Genomic DNA, 12,646 nt, shown 5'->3' on the forward strand with positions numbered 1-12,646 from the left:
TCAGCCCGCACAGCTTCCAGCAGTTCCCATTGGTCTGGAGCAGTGAACCGCGGCCAGTGGGAGCCGCGATCAGCCAGACCTGCAGATGCGGCAGGTAAACAAACTGGCCCGGCCCACCAAGGGCTTTCCCTACACAAGCAGCCTCCCAAGTTTGGGAAACACTGTTTTAGACTAAACAGATTTAAGAATGACCCCATCGTTTTTATGTTGTTCAGATTCCCTTTTGTTACATAACTGAGAAAGTCTACTGGACTCAAGAAAGTGTTACTTCAAACTGTATCCAAGCTATCCGCTGCCCAAAAAGTATGGGGCAGTAATGAGTTTTGGTGGTAAACTAAAGAAAACATCTAAAGTAAATATTTTTCACAACCCGCTATAGCTTTCTGCTGACTAAACTCTGCAGAAGTTGAGCAGTGAGTAGGAGAATGTTGCACTGCAGAATGGGAACTTGGTTTGGAGGACTAATGCAAAAAACGTGGTTGTGCTATTAAATTGTTCTCTTTGTTGTGAGATGCTGAACGCCCTCTTACCCCCTGAAGTCAGTGAAAACTGAGCATGCGTCCCACCTCCCAGGAGGACTCAGCACCTTTCAGGAGTGGGACCTCTGTCATTTCCACTTTTCCTCATTTAGCATTTTCAGGTTTGTCTTAAAAAAGACTGGATTGTTCAATCCTCTCCTTCAACCATCTACCCTACAATTATTGGTGAGGGCAAATTCAATCCCTTTAAAGCAAGCAAAAGTCAGCAGTGCTTAGTACTACACATGATGCACAGTTGTAGTGAGATTACTGTCAGGTGGCTAAGTTCAAAATTTGGCCTACCCTGAGTCCATCCTGCACAACACTCCTCCTCCTTGCCACATATACACACTCTCATTTGCAAAGTGAATAACACTTCTATATCCATTCTCATTTTCCAAAAAAGCCAAATGCTTCAATACTCCTTACAACAAATAAATACAAACCAAATCTAACTGTCAAACTGTACAATAACAAACCAGTGTGCATGCGGAATGAGGGTGAGTGTGGAAAAAGAAAATTGAAGAAAAATTATTTAAGTCTCAAGCTTCCAAGGGGTTCTTATTAAAAACAGCGAGCAGACGTCTGTTTTTAAAATGACAAGTGGCTTGTCAGTATGCTTTTAAAATGCACCATTACCAAGAATTATATCTACAGGTTGTGTTTTTCTGTTAAGCACCAAACATGATAAGTAGCTCTTTACTGACCGCACACCTGGTGTACTCAAGAAAAGTAAGCATTTATTCACATAGAAAAATCTGGCTTTTGTTTGCAGAGAACTGAAATATCCGTAGAGTTTCACAGAAAAGTTGGATAAAATCTCAACTTTCCCTGAATACTGGCCAAATGAGCAACACTGAATAAAAAATGACCCATGCAGCACATTTGTAATTCAAAAGTTGATCCCTTGCCATTTCTTTCTCCTCAATTTGCTCAGCATCTCTAAACTTTCCAACATGTGATTCAGCTTAACAATATTAGTCAATTTCTAGGAACAGGAATAAACGTATTCTGTTAAGGGTTGCAATGTTGATATATTATGTGTGCACACGCATACAGGAATCTAATAATAAATTAATACTGCTTCTAGTTAGCACTTCTGACTACCTGACAAACATAATTAATCCTTATCACATCTTTGTGGGGAAATTATGTATTTGTTACTCCCATTTCAAAGATGTGAAAATTGATATGATGGAGGTTATGTGATTTTCCCATGGCCAAACATGAGTCGGTGTCAGAGCCAGTATTAGCTCTCAGGAGTTCCTTACACTCAGTGCTGTCTCAAGAGCACAACTCTCTTTCTATAACCTGAGTTATTTCACACTGGTAACCATCTCTCTTATTTGCACCTTAGTATAGCTAAAGGAATGTCTACATGCACAGCACTGCAGTGGTGCAGCTGCACCAAGGCAGCGGTGCTGCTGCAACATCTCTGGTGAAGACACTCTATTCTAACAGGACAGAGCTCTCCCAGTGGCATAATAAAACCACCTCTGTGAAAAGCAGAGGCCATGTCGGTGGCAGAAGCTCTCCTGCTGATATACCACTGTGCACACGAGCACTTATGTCAACATAACTTATGTCACCCAAGGGGTAGTGTGTTCACACACTGAGCAACATACGCTATGCCAACAGAAGTTGTAGTGTAGCCATTGCCTAAGAAACTCCCATTCCTCTTTCTCTTCCCACTGAACACTCCTCCTTCTGAATCAGAAAAAATATCCATAGGGTAAATACAGACCCACTCATCTGACACGTCATATATTTTGTTGATCTCTTAAATGTTCTTTAGGTACAATGCCTCTGAGCATTAGCAGTCCTTTTAAATTTGCTGCAAAAGACAGCAGAAACAGTGCAGTTAACGGTGTGAAGCAGTGGCCCACACAGGGTGCACCTTCAGGGTGTCACTGTGCAGTTTTCTGTGGGTCTTAATTCGTATCACTGTCCAGGGTCACAACCAGCGGGTGGCACAACTAGGTGTATCAGCTGGCCATGAGATCCTGTGCAGAGGGATTGCTACCTACTGGGGATGCCATACTAGAGGCAAAGATTTTGAAGGATGGTAAGAGAATTCCATTCCCTTTGACTTCACAGGACATTTTGTTTGCACATCAGTTGCAGCCTGCTTGACACTACAGGAACAGTCAAGCTGTCCTTTGCATATTTTATCTCCCAGAGTCTTCATTACCTTTTGAAATGTGCTAGTCTTGATTTTGGTATTTGGTTCTTGTTTTTTCTGGTCAACAGCTAAAGAAGTACAGCACACAAAGGTGATGTCAGGATCAGATTATGACAGCATGAGTCATTTAATAAGCTTCCAGCAATGCTAAACGCTTTAGCAGGGGCCTAGGGACCTTATTTTTCAATGTCCAATTTCAGATTCAGACATCAGCATGTTTTATTGGTTTACCATAAACTAACTGTCCATTGTTACTTTGTTAAATTTCCCTCAATTAATCTTCTGTTGTGAAGATGTTTGATCACTGAGCTGCACCTACTTTGTCTTCTATGCTGGCATCCATTCAACAGGCAATTCGTAATTTAATTTTCTTTAAGGCTGTGGCTATTCTACATTCCTTATACAGCATCAGGCCCAAAGATGCTAATTTAGGGCTGATATAACTATGGACTCTGGCTTTGAACTTCCCAATTAATAGATCTATACTCTTCCTGGGTTGAATTCATTGTCCAGTAGAATATATACTGCAGAGAAGATTGTAGATCTCAAAATATACCATTAACCTTTGGGAACATGGGGACACATTTCCCAAGCAGCACACAGAGCTGTAGACACTCAGCATCTACTGACTGCAACTGGGAACTATGCAGTTAAGCCAGCACACAATGCTTTTGAATTTGCCCCTTTGCCAGTTTTATAAACAACTCTAACTTGGGGCAGCCCATGGTTGCCAGTTATTAGGAATCAAGAAAGTTAACAAACCACAAATACTCTTAATTGCAAAAAGAATTTTTTTTTTTTACCCAGTAAGTGATCATTTAAAAATCTACCATGCTCTCCACAAATAGAAATTGGCACAGAGTAGGGGAAGAAGATGGAGATTGTGTCCAGAAATGCTTAAAATGTTCCAATTTTAGTTTTTTGGTTTTTTTTAAACACAAGATTTTAATATATATTTAAAAATATCAAACAAAATATCAACAAAAGAAAATGCAAAACACAAATTTCAGATCTCCATCTACAGTCTCTTGTGTGGCTGAACTCCCCTCAGGCAAACCTGACATTTAGTACATTTTTCTAATATCTTAACTTTAGGTACAATACTTCTGAACAGCCCTGATCTTTTTACTGTGTTTATTTACCAAGCTCTGCACCAGACTCATTTAAATTTATTTGTATGTCGGCCTGATGGAGGCTGAAGTGGGGAGAACTAGACACAGTGAGAAGTTCAGTCTCTCAGAAAGGCATATCCCTCTTTGAAAGCACTTTAATGAATGAGCCAAAGCTCACCATTACCTCCCCAAATCACGGGTCTAACGCCAGCCTCAAACTCCTGAAAGTATGCATTCTCATCCCAGCTGCACCAGCAGGCTTATTCTTTCAAGGGAGGCTCCAGGCATACTGATGGCTCTGTTTACAGGCCATGAGGGAAAGTTCCATGAGGCAGGAAGAAGAAAAAAAAATCAAGATGACTCAAAGCATTTTGCAAAATACTTGGTGCATTCAACACAAAAGTCTTGAAAAGGAGGGCTGTGTAATATGCCTACACAATAACACACTACCTAGCTGCCAAAAATGTAAGGACCAGATCTTAAGCTGCTGTAAATCAGCACAGATCCAATGACTTCCAATGCTGCTATACAGATTTACACCAACTGAAGATCTGGCCCTAAAATTTCTGACTATTTAAACACTAAGGGGCAAATCTTCAGCTGGTGTAAATTGTCCTAGCTCCCCTGAAGTCAATGGAGCCAGGACAATTTACACCAGCTGAGGATATTTCCTTAAGAGATCAGAAGCAAAACAGAATCCAAGGATTAATATGCATGCTAAGCACTGAAAAAGAAATTACTACATTGCCTAGTTTTCAACTGATGGAGAAAATTGTACCTCAAACACACATGCTGTTTAAAATAGAAAGGATGGGTGGGTGATTGGCAGTATCACTACAATGACAATTTTCAGGCCCTGGACCATTCCCCGCTACTTGTGCAATTCCCACTGTTTTCAATGGGAACTTCAAGGCTGAGAGCAGCATATGGTTGTTAGGAACCGAGTCCTCAAATAAGTGTTTGTGTGTTCTATCAAGTTGGAATTTATCCAATCTTTCCTATGGAAACACTTTGGTGTTTGGTGCAGAGAACACATGTGCTTTATAATAGATGTAACTAAAAATGCACTATACAACAGCCTCTATCTTTTTTGGATTACTTTGCGGCTACTTGAGCTTTATTGCAGTTATTTTATTATATGGTAAAAAAAAAAAAAGTGTCACAGCTTCCCTTTCAGTTTGAAAAATAGTTATTTCAAAATCTGATGTTCTGAGCCAAACCTTTTTTCTTGGACTGAGTAATAGATCAAGCGTAAAATTTTCAGAAGTGCCTAAATCCCATTTTCAAGAATGACTTACACATTTAGGAGCTTACGTTTAATTGAAAGTCACTGGGACTTCATTACTCAGGTGCCTTTGAAAGTTTTACCCCAAATCTCACCTGCTCTACGTTATCTTCGTTCTCAAGCAGCTTTAAAAAGCAACACAGATGTCCAACTATCTGCATAATTCATATGAACTAAAATGCATCGCAAACATGGGGCTTGATCCCACAAACACTTATGCATGTACTTAACTTTACTCATGCAAATAATCCCTTTGAGCTAATGGAGCTATTCACAAGTGGAGTTACAAAAGCAACTCCCTGACCATTTTAATGGAATTAGTTTGCTTTTACAATAGTCAACAACTTGCTCTTTTTTCCAAATTTAAAAAAAAAAGTGATTACAGAATCTTTAGTCATTTCATTTTAAGCAGTTTTCCCCCAGCAAAGCAAGAATCAGACCAGCAATTAACCACCTCTTTCTTCTTTTCCAAATGAGTTTTCCCATCTTCCAGCTCACTCTGGTCTTCACCAAGTTGTTAATGAATCAGTTTTGGATGAATCATTTCCTGTGTGTAGACTGCACGCTTCATCACAGAGAAGATTCTCACAGACTTCCCTCTCTGGTCAGATAAACCAGATGATAAAGAACTGCCTCACACTACCAAAACAAGCCTTGAAGTTTCCAAAGAGTTAAGAGCAAGTGCCTGCATGTATGAAAGAGCATGGGGTGGGGAGGTGAAAAGGCCAGTTGTGTTAATTTTACAGCTCCAACTTCCTCAATTATGACTCACCATCAATGCAGGAGAAATCTAGTTTCACAAATAAAAATGTAAAAAGTGCACTGTGTAAGGGGAATTCTGCAGCTATCAGATGAAAAGTCTTGTTACGAGTCCACAAAAATTAACATTTTACAATCTCTTGCCTTTGAAATTACTAGTGAGATGTGGGACTCAAGACCACAAGAGCAAAAACAAAGAATCTTCACAATTTTTTCTCTCTTACAGCTAAGTATTACAGCACACTTCTAAAAGCAGGATGTTAAAAACTCTAGCAGATTAGGCAAAGCTCAATGTATAGTAATGAGCAAGGGTATTTTTCTTAAGAGCCAAGGATCTGGTAAATTCAGAAAATCTATGCAGGGGTGAGGCCTGGGGAAGGCAGAGTTGAGTTTTGTGAATTATACTTGTATATGGAAAAAATAAGCTGACTATTCAGTACTTGGGTAGTATTATTTGCAGGAAATAGGTGCATAAAATTTCAGCTGAAATGGACACATTTTCCACAATAGCTGCTTTATCAAAAAATAGGAAAAGTTTTCTCTGCTTACCTGAAAATTTCCTTTCCTCAAAAGATGAGGTTCACAGGTAACAGGTATTTCACCCTGCTTACAGCTTGGGGGCAGAACCAGACCGTCAGTCACTGACAGTAGATAAGGCCCTTAGGTTCCCCCTAGTTGAGATAATTATCCTTACTGTGGAAGTTCAAGTCTAGTTTCCTAAATTACAGAGTCTGTGGAATATACTTAGGTGAAAAAGCACAGTAATTTCTCCTACTGCAGTACACAGGAAAGTTCCCCTAACAAAACAAACCCAAATCTTTGGATGTCAATTTCCATCTCTATTCTGTTTGTCTTCAGGGTGGGCTGGATATTTGGACTGTTACTTGAAGAAAGTAACATATATTTTCCTACTCTTCATTGTGGAAAAGGTGCAGAGATCCATCCAATGGGATTTTTACAGCAGTGTGACTCCATGGTGGGCATCAAAATCTTAAAGCTTCAGCTACTGAGTTATGCGAACATATGAGAATCTCAGGCCATGCTTTTACAGTGGAAAAGCTATAACAGCAGTGCAGCTGCATCGGAAGATCTCCCATGTAGCCACTCTGCGCCAATGGAAGAGAGCCTTCCCGTTGACATAATTAAACCATCCCCAATGAGCAGCGGTAGCTATTTCCACACCATTGTCCACACCAGTGCCCCTGTCAGTGTACCTTATGTCGCTCACTTATGTCATATCAACAAAAGGTGCTAGTGTAGACACAGCCTTAGCTTTCATTGGTGGGTGGGGAGGAGATTCAATTGCTAGCTCTAACAGTTGCAGAGAAAAATAACAAAAATTTATCCCCTGTGTATCCTAAAGGTTCAAATATCAGAAAGATAATAATAAACATGGTGTTTGTTTTCTTTCAGATCTCATGATTTGTTAAACCAGTCTCAATTTTTTGGGGTCTGACTTCTGATTTTGTAACATTTGGGGTTGGCAGTACTGTAGTTGATCTTCGTGTAAACTCCCCATTGACAGCAGTAGGAGTTCAGCTGGAGATGGAGAATAGACAAGTTAATGGAGGATATTTAGACAGACTGGATGGGTGAGGTAATATCTTTTCTGTTGGTGAGAGAGAGCTCTTTGTGGCTCAAAAACTCTCTTCTCCAGGTCTGAGAAAGGTATTCCCAGCATCATAGCAAAATGCAAGGTGGAACATATTGTTTAGCTTAAATCGTAAGTTAGCACATATTGTACGGGACCATTCAAGGTAGAGTGGCCCATTGATATCTCTGCAATCATCGGGCAAAGAGAGGGGGTTAATGGGTTACAGATTGTTGTAATAACCCATAAATCCAGTGTCTCTGTTCAGTCAATGATTTTTAGTGTCTAGCAGAATAATGAATTTAAGCTCCCAAGCTCATCTTTTGAAAGTGTTGTGCAGGTTTCCTTTGAGGATGAGGACTGATTGGTCAGATGTAGACTGACTGCTCTGTGGAAAGTGTTCAACCACAGGTGATACAGTATTTTTGTCTTATTTTCCAGAGTGAGTTCATCTGAGAGCATAGTGATTATCTGGTTTTACCCACATAGTTGTTATGGGGGCATTTAGTGCACTGGGTGAGGTATGGTCTCTCATCAACAGAAGTTGGTCCAATAAAAGATATTACCTCACCCATCTTGCCTCTCTAATATCCTGGGACTGACATGGCTACAACTACACTGCATAACAATTCACGGATGAGAGGCCATTTGCCAAGATGATCAGGGACCCAACCCCATGCTCTGGAGGTCCTTAAATTGGTGACTGACAGAAGCTGGGACTGGATGACAGGGGATGGATCACTCAATAATTGCATTGTTATGTTGAATCCCTCTGAAGTATCTGGCACTGGCCACTGTTAAAAGACAGGATACTAGGCTAAATTAGTCTGACCCAGTATGGCCATTCTTATACTGTTCCATACATAGCCCTGAATTTATACTCAGCCCCTGGACCATAAATTATAAATAGAATTTGACCCTCTCCCCTAAGAATCTAACACTCCTGATATAATGTATTTAAGGAAGCAATAAATTACATTTCATTTGGCGACAAAATACAACAGATCAAAGAAACAAAGAAATGTTCACTTAATGTTGTACTTTCTGTTTTATGCCACATCAATATATCCTGGCTTATTAATGCTTAAATGCTATTGAGCCCAAACACAAGGAATTTCAGCATGAAGGGTCCTACCAACCGCTAGAGAGGTTACACACATACATGATGCAGGAAACACAGAAAGAGGCTTTCATCCTATGAAAAATTCCCCTTGCTTTGGGGAGCGTGGGGGGGAAGCACCCCACCCTCAGGAGTTCAGCCCCCAAAACTGATCCATCCTTTGATAACTACAGGGATTCGGGTGGATGCTGCAGAAGCAAACAGGTTCTGTGTCTGCACTGCCCTAGCTCTCCCACTCCAAGTCCTCTACAGCTGCTTGGCATCCCTCCTCCTGCAAAGTCCATGCTGTCCAGGGCCTCTTTATTACTCCTGATAATCTTTATTACCCTTCTCTGAACCTTTTCCAGTTTCACCATATCTTTTTTGAGATGGGGTGACCAGAACTGCATGCAGTATTCCAGGTGTGGGCACACCATGGATTTATATAGTGTTTATTTATGTAGTGTTTATTTTCTATTCCTTCCCTAATAGTTCCTAGGGTTCTGTTAGCTGCACATTGAGCTCAGGTTTCCAGAGAATTATCCAAGTGACTCCAAGATCTTTTTCTTTAGTGGTAACAGATGTGGTGCAAGAGGCAGAATTTCTCAAGCTCAGAGTAACTAATGTGGAGAATGAGGGGGGCAATGAAGGGCATGAATAATATTTTATGAAAACACTGAGGCCTGGGCATATCATTAGCAAATTAAGTCTATCCTTTCTTGTCAAGGATTTTGCCTTCACTGGCACCTGCCAAGGGTGTCAGCTGACATCATATACAAGGGATTAAGCAGGAACAAGCAACCAGAAGAGTTGAGCTCATCAGAAACAAAATATCCCATATTAATGCAAATGTCATTAGTAATTAAAACCCAGGGAAGAGCCGATTAAAAAAAAACAAATACACACATAGAAAAACAACCCCCCTAGACTCAGCACAAAGAGCCACCCTCCCTGCAGGCCAACAAAGGCAGATTGTTCCTAAATAAAATGTTTTTCCAAACTTTTCCATGAGGCCTCCACGCATAACAGCTGCAAACATCAACTGCATCAAAAGTCAGACAGACAGACATTTAAAGCAGCTTTCTCGTTGTCATCCCTATCCTTGCCAAACTAAAGGAATATCTTTTATTGGACCAATTTCTGTTTGTGTGGCTCAAAAGCTTGTCTCTCACCAACAGAAGTTGGTCCAATAAAATATATTACCTCACCCAGCTTGTCTCTCTAAAATCCTGGGACCGACACAGTTACAACTGCACTGCCTAAAACTAGAGGAATGTTATTTAATACCTGTACTGGGAACCTCACTGAATGAATGCTTCTAACCAGGACTTCCGAGAGCTTGCAGAGGAGAAGGGGAAGCAGACTCACTGGTAAATATTAGTTTGTACTGAAAAAGCCAGAGTGTGTTGTAAAACTGCTTTTTATTTCTGTGCCAGCTTCACATCATTCCCAGTCAAATTTGGCAGGGTGGGGAGACATGGGGGAAGTGAGGATGCATAGGGAGCAACACTGACTTGGCTTGTCCAGGAAACTGGCAGCCCTATCGGCAGAATTATAAAAAAAAATGTTTGAAAAGTCCCTATTTCTGGGATTTTGTTAATCTTGCCCCTCTCCCTCCTTTTTAAGCTCTTTTCCTTTGGCGTCCCCCCGCAACAGCTCCACAGGAGACTCCGGGGAGTTAATACAGCTCAGAACTCTGTCCATAGCCAGTCAGACTGCCATGTGGAATTGTAGCCAGGTTGCAAGCAGATGGTGCTGTGGAGTGTAATTCATTCATCCTCTGTTCCTACTCAACAGCCCAGGCAGAGCCTCCACAAACAGGGTCCCCATAGAGGTGGAATCCCCATTTTAGCACAGGCAACCTTCTGGGCTTTAATGTTGGTAAAAGATATTGACTGACAGTCTTGGAGACTGACAGCCTATTTGTCCACACAAGTACAGTTTGGGCTGCAACAATAGAAGACTGCTCTTCCACTGCCTCAACCTGGACCTGAAAGGAGTACACATAGTGGTAATGGTTCACATTGACTGCCAATTACTGCTATTGGTTGTGGTTTCCATGATGTTGACCCCTGTCCTCTGGGAACTAGACACAGACCAAGCTCATTTCACAAAGTATTACCAAACTGAATTTATACTCCATAACCATTCTCTCCTATTTACTGTTCATCTTTCAGCCCTGGGGAATCACAAAATACTTTGTAAACTAAACATGTAGAAGAATCAATTAATTCATCACTGAAATACAGTCAAGACTGGGGTGGAACCTAGAAGCTGTTAAACAGCCTATAGAAACACTATGCAGCAGTTTAGGGAATGAAGTGACAAACACAACCACTGAAACCAATTGAAGCTGGAGGGGAAACTTAGGAGGTAAAATATAATTATGCAAGATGAAATTTAGACAGGAGCCCAAGGCACAGTGTACTTCTGCTAAAAGCACCATGAGGCACATAATGGCAACAAGCAATTAGAGCCTTATTTTTACATCTCATTTTCAGCAGCACAGTGCACTTGCTAGGTCCCTAGTTCAGCAATGACTCAGAGGGAAGAGTGCCTCTTACTGACTCATCAAGACGACTTCCCTGGATGGGAGATCTCACTAACCACACCTCCCCTAAATAATGACAAACTTAATTTGTGAGATACAATGTACATGAGGGAATACTATCTACACACATTGCTTTAATCTCTGCTCATTTCTACATTGTTACATGAAAAGAATTGCATTGACATACACAATGAAAACAATAGGGAAACAATGTGATGGCAGTGACAAGCTTATGCACAAATATTTGGGCAAAGAAGTCAAGACAGCTCCCCCCCACAGCCCCCCCAGTGACTAAGCCTTTGAGCCACACACCCACTCAACCCTCAAAAACAGCTCCATGAAACAAAATTGCTCATTCTAAAATACACAGTCACACGTCCTCCTCACAGCACTAAGTCTATTTACTAAGAGTCTGCACAGACTGTCTGCTTTGCAAAAAACAGAATCCAACTCTCTCTCTCTCTCTCACTCTCTCCCCCGTGAGACATTAAATGCTGGAAAGGGTCCAAGTCCTTCACCCCTTCATTTTCTTTATTCCATTCCCTAACCTCTGAGTTCACAAACTCTGCAGCATTGTTCAAACAGATAGGAATTTGGGAAACACTTCTAGCTGCTTCCAGAGAAACCATATCCAATGAGATCCAGTCCATAATGGGATCAGAACTGCACCAGACACAGCATCTTTAAGGAGAACTGTTACAAACTAAGAGGCAGTGTTGTACTGTGGAGAGAGAACGAGTCCAGGAGACCTGAGTTCTATTCCCAGCTCGACCACTGACCTGCTGTGTGACTTTGCGAAAATCCACTTTTCACCTCTCTGTGCCTCAGCTCCCCATATGTGAGATGTAGGTAAAAATCCTTATCCACCTTTATAAAAGTGCTTTGAGATCAGTCAGTGATAACTGTTAAGTATCATTACTAAAAAGTTTCTAAGACATCTGGGGAGTTTGTGTCACCTTGAGAGCTATGTTATAAAACTGTGCTATACAGACTCTCCTCTCAGAGGAGAGTTTTCTAAAGCACTCAGTTTTCAGAATAATAATCTCTTCGCACATTGACCAGGGAAAACATGTTCATAGAGTGTCAGGGTTTAAACACTGGTCTGTTACAATAAAAAAAATTGTTACCTACCTTGTGTAACTGTTGTTCTTTGAGATGTGTTGCTCATGTCCATTCCATTCTAGGGTGCGTGCACCCACGTTCACAGTTGTCGGAGACTTTTGCCTTCGCGGTATCCATAGGGTCGGCTGCGGCACCTCCTTGAGTGCCATGCTCATGCATCAGTGTATTAGGCGCCGCCAACCCTACGCCCTCTCAGTTCTTTCTTGCCGGCAACTCAGACAAGGGGCAGGAGGGCGGGCAATGGAATGGACATAATTTACAGAAGATAGGTAACCGTTCTTAATTTGAGTGCCTGCTCATGTCGATTCCATTTTAGGTGACTTATGAGCAGTATCCTCAGAGGGGGCTCATAATTCATGGTCGCGGCTTGCAGCACTGCTCTACCGAAACCAGCATCATCCCGGGTCTGCTGGACATACACGTGAAT

General features: G+C 41.3%; 1 protein-coding gene across 7 annotated transcripts in view; it reads right to left on the bottom strand.

The window, feature by feature from the left end:
* The window catches only part of SMAD3 (SMAD family member 3), a 376,021-nt gene that overhangs the window by 33,592 nt on the left and 329,783 nt on the right, over positions 1–12,646 (bottom strand). The gene's annotated exons all lie outside the window — the stretch shown is intronic.

Source organism: Mauremys mutica, chromosome 11 (assembly GCF_020497125.1).
Source record: "Mauremys mutica isolate MM-2020 ecotype Southern chromosome 11, ASM2049712v1, whole genome shotgun sequence".
Lineage (NCBI taxonomy): Eukaryota > Metazoa > Chordata > Testudines > Geoemydidae > Mauremys > Mauremys mutica.